Source organism: Rattus norvegicus, chromosome X (assembly GCF_021556685.1).
Source record: "Rattus norvegicus strain SHRSP/BbbUtx chromosome X, alternate assembly SHRSP_T2T, whole genome shotgun sequence".
Classification (NCBI taxonomy): domain Eukaryota; kingdom Metazoa; phylum Chordata; class Mammalia; order Rodentia; family Muridae; genus Rattus; species Rattus norvegicus.
Window position 1 is genome coordinate 66633993 of NC_141554.1, and position 5633 is coordinate 66639625.

Here is a 5633-nt window from a genome sequence, read left to right on the forward strand (position 1 = left end):
AGGAAATTAACCCAAAATTCCCGTGGTATCCACCAACAAAGAATATGAGTTTCCTGTAGACTTCAATAAACCATCTATCTATCTATGCTCTCTACCTGGAGAGACTTCTATTTATTAACAACTTTTTATACCAGGCAAATATTACTGCTCTCTACTTGGAGTCAGTGACTAATTTTCCCTGTCCTAGTTCCAAACTGCGGGTAAAATTCCCAGTGTGGTACAGACAAAACCCGTATATAAATCTATCCAAAAAGCAAATAAAACCAGCCTTTAAATTAAAACATACCCCAATCAACATCTGCTAAGGAAACAGGCAGCTTCCATTCTCCAGCTCTCTGTGACTCAGCAGCCTGCATTTTTCACAGCATGGAACGTCAGAGCAAACTCATTCAGGATCCAGCACTTGGAATTCTTACTCCAGGGGATGAACACACAGGTAATCTCTATTTGCAAATCCAAAATTACCAGGCTCTCAGAGAGGAGAAGTTCGGCACAATCTTACTTGTATGGTTTAGAGATATTGTGCTAGTTAATTTTTCATTGCTGTGAAGAGACACCATAACCAAGGCAACTTAGAGAAGAAAGAGTTTATTAGGGTTTATAGTTACAGAGTGTTAGATTCCATGACCATCATGGCAAGGAGCATAGCCGCATGGAGGAAAACTTGGCACTGAAGCCATAGCTAAGACCTTACATCCTTAAAGGAGAGGGAGAGAAGGAGAGAGGGAGAGAGGGAGGGAGGGAGGAAGAGAGGGAGAGAGAGGGAGAGGGAGAGGCTAACTGGAAATGTTGTAGGCTTTAGAAACCTCAAAGCCTACCACAAGTGACATGTCTCCTCTAGCAAGGCCACACCTCCCAATTCTTCCCAATCAGTTCCACCAACTAGGGACCAAACATTCAATTATATGAGCCTATGGGGACTATCCTCATTCAAGCTACCACAGTCAGACACACTCAATAAAGGCTGGAAACCTCTCCAAATCTCAATCTTCAGATATCATCAGTCAGTGGCCAACTATAAGCAGGATTTTCAAAGGTAAATATTAAAGATAGGATTATTAATGCTTATCTGCACATATTCCAATCAGAAAACATTCATTGTCATGTTTTCTTTATTTAGGCCACCATGGAAACAACGGATAGTTCTATAAATGATTTATCAATCTGAAGGAAATAGTTTATTTCTCCTTTGATAGTATATAGGAACTTTGTTCCTTGAATTACTCTTATCTTTTCTGGGGGAAAGGAATTGTCAAAATGTGGTCTGTAGATTAAGCACAGCCTGTGCATGATTTTTGAAACAAAGTTTTACTGGAACATATTACTGAAAAATACACATTCATTCTCATGTTTTTATAGCTGCTTTCACTTTAAAGTGTAGATTTGAAGAGTTCAAACAGAGACTATATGGTTCTAAGCCTAATGTATTTACTATCTGACTTACTAGAGGAAAAGTTTGTCAATCCTATGTCCAACTACAAAAGGTGAAAATAATCTATTTTTGTATAATGCTCTCATGTGTGTTCTTCCAAACATGTGCTTTTCTTATATAATATAGTATCCATTCAATAAGGTAAAAACATTGTGTAAGATCACTTAAGTGATAATTAACTTTTTAATCATATTATTCATATAAGTGACTTACCTGTTTCCAGTACACAAAATTGTCACTCTGAAAAATGTACCCTCCAATAAAACAAAAAGCTGGTGCTTCTGTGACGAAATGTGAAAATGCTTATACCTTCCTAAGCTTTTAAAATGGGTTCTTTGATTGAATGGGGGGATCCAACCAGTTCCAGAGCTCATTAACCAGAGAAAAGCATGACAATTATATCGATTTGACATGTGTGGGACCGTGAAAGGTAGCTTGAAACCCAAGAAACATGAAGGAACAGTAGGCTCTTCACCTGTTCCCGGGCACCAGGTCCCTGTCACTAGCTGTAGTCCCCCCCCCCATAGATTTGTGGCCATCAGTCATGTAAGGGTAACAACCCAAGCCTCTCCACAGGTTGAGGACTTGATCTGTGGTCACATAGTCTCAAGATAGATCTCCATTTTAATGAGGTAGCTAAAGGCCTGGAGGCTTAGCCAATAAGCTTTTCTTCCTAGACACTCCTCCCTGCAAAAGGTATTTAACCTCAGGTCCACGCGGAGAAGTGGGGTATGGTTTTACTCATCCAATTTCCTCCATGACAATAAATGCCTTAAAGCCATGGACTGCCTCTTTTCATTGGGATCTGCCGCCGCCGCCTAGTCTCTTGTAGAAGGCTTCTTTGCACTCCCAGCCAGGCTACCACCAAGCACAAGCACAAGCCAACAGCTGTCATGCCAAGTACTCTCTCCTCACAGCAGCGAGCTTCTCCCCTTTTTCTACCCCGACTCCATTCTCAGTTCTTCCAAGGCATCCAGCGGCACCTGGATGCCCGAGAGCCTGAGAACCAGACAGCCCCTGCCTCGTACCCGCTGAGCCACCTCCAGCAGTCCCATGCCTCAGTCTGCACTTCCCCACACTAGAGTGGTGTCCCGGGGCTTAACTACAGCCCAACACCCACTCAGTGATGGCTACAGCATGGGTAAGGGCAGTCAACTCTTGTGTCCCACCTGCAATGGCTGTGCCCTACGGCAGTACAGACATCGGACCCATAACCCTACAGACAAGTATAGAAAGATCTTCATAAGACAGTCTGAAGAAATGAACAAAAACTTGAAGTTTAGGAATGTTGCTGAGATATACATGCAGGGGAGTGGAAGATAAATAGCCTTGTAGTGTGCTATTAAGATTGATTGCAGCTCAAGTTACCAATTTCTAGTGACCAAGGCTATTTTCCAGACTTGATATATGAAGACACGTCTCCCTAAAGAATTTTTATGGCAGCCATTTCGTGGACACCACAGGACGGAGAGCATCTGTGGGAGCAGAGCCAGAGGGAAGCAGGTGGGCTTGTTGAAGTGCTAGGATTTGAGCTTGGGCCTTTTGAATCCAGGATCTAGAAATGCATCATGAGTCCTATCCCTTGAACTGTAAGGTTTATGTAAGTAACAATGGAAACAAGACTGAATTAGAACAGGCTTTTGGCTATTATGGACCATGCCGAAGTGTGTGGGTTGCTTGAAACCCTCCTGGCTTTGCTTTTGTCAAATTTGAGGATCCCCAAGATGCTGCTGATGCTGTCTGCGAGCTAGATGGAAGAACACGATGTGGCTGGTGAGTGGAACTGTTGAATGGTGAAAAGAGAGGTCAGAATCGTGGCCGCCTCCCTCTTGGGGTCAGCGTCCTTGAGATGGTTACCACAGGAAGAGGGAGGAGTCCTCCATCTTGACACAGATCCCCAAGAAGTAGAAGCTTTTCCTGAAGCCGGAGCAGGTCACTTTCTAGAGATAGGAGAAGAGAAAGGTCTCTGTCTCGAGAGAGAAATCACAAGCGGTCTCAATCCTTCTCTAGGTCTCGTAGCCAATCTAGGTCAAATGAAAGGAAGTAAAAGACCAGTTTGCAAAAGTGGTGTACAGGAAATAACTTCATGTGATGGGAGTATGTACAGGAAATTAAAGTTCTGTTTGAGAGTTCATAAGCTTGGTAAATTTTAAAGATGTTTTAGCTGTTCAAATTTGTTTTGTCTCTTGGAAGAGTGACACAAAAAACGATGTAATTCTCTATGGTTTCAAATGGATCATATGAGGCATGTGATATCAAGAATTGTTACTTTACAATGTTCCCTTAAGCAAGATTGAATTTTCTTTGAATTTTAGTTTTTCATAGGCTGAAATAAACCTAGATCCTGCCCCCCCCAAAAGATTTTTTTCTTTTCTTTTTTTCTGAGCTGGGAAAAAAGATTTTTTTTATGGCATACCCAGGAATAGCATACCAATTGGTTATCCAATACCAAAGGAACGTTCTGAAAACATGCAAACAACATTATATGGACTAAGCAGGATATATATGGGAAACATATATAGATTTAGAAAGAAAGCATGTTATGGGGGAGGGTATATGGGTGTGTTTGGAGGGAAGAAAGGGAAGAGAGAAACAACAGAATTACTATATAATCTCAAAAATTAAATTATTTTAAAATCATCTCTATGGCTTGCTGCATGTAAGGAAAAATAGGTCATATGGCTCCTTTTGAAGTTAAAGTTCTTCAAGTGATTTTAGCTGAAAAAATGGACATATTTTGAGAGAGCACATCCTTCCTCTTTTTCTACTACAGTACCAAGCTTTGCAAGATATTAGAAGAAATGTAAATCATGGGGAAATTTGCCACCCTTCTTGGTTCTGGAGGGTGTCACTCACTGCTAAAGTACTTGCCTCACCTGTGCAAGACCCTGAGTTCCATCCCAGCACCTCCAGAAAACATAAGGGATCACAAGGGGCTATGACCAGAAGTGGTAGAATGAGTCTAAGGAAATGCCCATAATCAAGGTAAACAAAAGGAAGAATCTTCTAAGGCATTTCTGACAACATAAGTAAACCACTGCACTGTAGAAGCAAACATATCTCATTCATTCATTTTTGTCATTCATTCACTCAGGAAAAAAAAATCTGTTAACTTGTTATATACAAATATCTGTTGGCATGTCCTAGCTGTTATGGCAAAGGAAATGGATCTTATTGTGGTTTGAATAAGAAATGTCCCCGTAAGCTTATGCATTTGAACATTTGACATCCAGTCAGTGGTGCTGTTTGAGGGAAGTTATGAACCCTTTAGGAGGTTTAGCTTCACTGGAAGATGTCCAATAGAATGGGCTTTGAAAGTTCTTAGCTTTCCCCCACTTCCTACTCACTCTCCTTCCTGTGTGAGTAAAGATGTGATCCAGCTTTCTGCTCCTACCTCTATGCTATGCCATGCCTTCCCTACCATTACGGACTCTAATGCTCTGAAACCATAAAACAAACAAACAAAAAAAAAGACTTTTTTCTGTAAGTTGTTTTTTACAGGATGATGATATTTCATCACAGGAAAAAATATAGATATTAGAGAAATAGCACTCATGGATAAAGTAGCATCATGTTTAATGGAGTAGAGTCAGATTACCCGGATTCAAATTCTGGCTCCGCTATTTACTGTTGTGTTCCTTTGAACAACTTAACTCTGAGACTCCATTCTCTAATCTATAGTTTTAATACCTCATTTCAAGTGAACCAGCGCTAACTCAGACAACCACATGGATAAATGTCAAACAAAAAGAAGCCAATCAAAAAAATATATTCCTACTCACTCTCCTTCCTGTGTGAGTGAAGATGTGATCAGCCAGCTTTCTGCTTCTACCTCTATGCTATGCCTTGCCTTCCCTCTATGCTATGTCATGCATGTGGTGACCATGCTTATACGAAATTCAAAAACAAACAAAATAAAATTTATGGTGTCAGAAGCCAGAATAGCAATTACCCCTGTAGGAGACAATGGTGTAATTTCTAGAAGGAAACACAAAGGGAACTTTAGAATCATAATTTTTTATGTATAAGTAAGTGTCTGCGTATATGCTACATGAGTGGTTAAGTACAGAGGCCTGAAGGGGTGTCAGAATGTGTAAATTTGTGGGGTATATATAGCTCCACATTTGGGAAATGTTGCATAAGCTATGTAACCATCAGAGTATAAGGAATGAGTATATATACATGCTTAAAGATTTTATAT

General features: G+C 40.6%; 1 pseudogene; it reads left to right on the plus strand.

Moving 5' to 3' along the window:
- The first annotated feature begins 2993 nt into the window (after positions 1 to 2993).
- Srsf3-ps2 (serine and arginine rich splicing factor 3, pseudogene 2) lies at positions 2994 to 3479 on the plus strand (annotated as a pseudogene).
- Positions 3480 to 5633: the final 2154 nt, after the last annotated feature.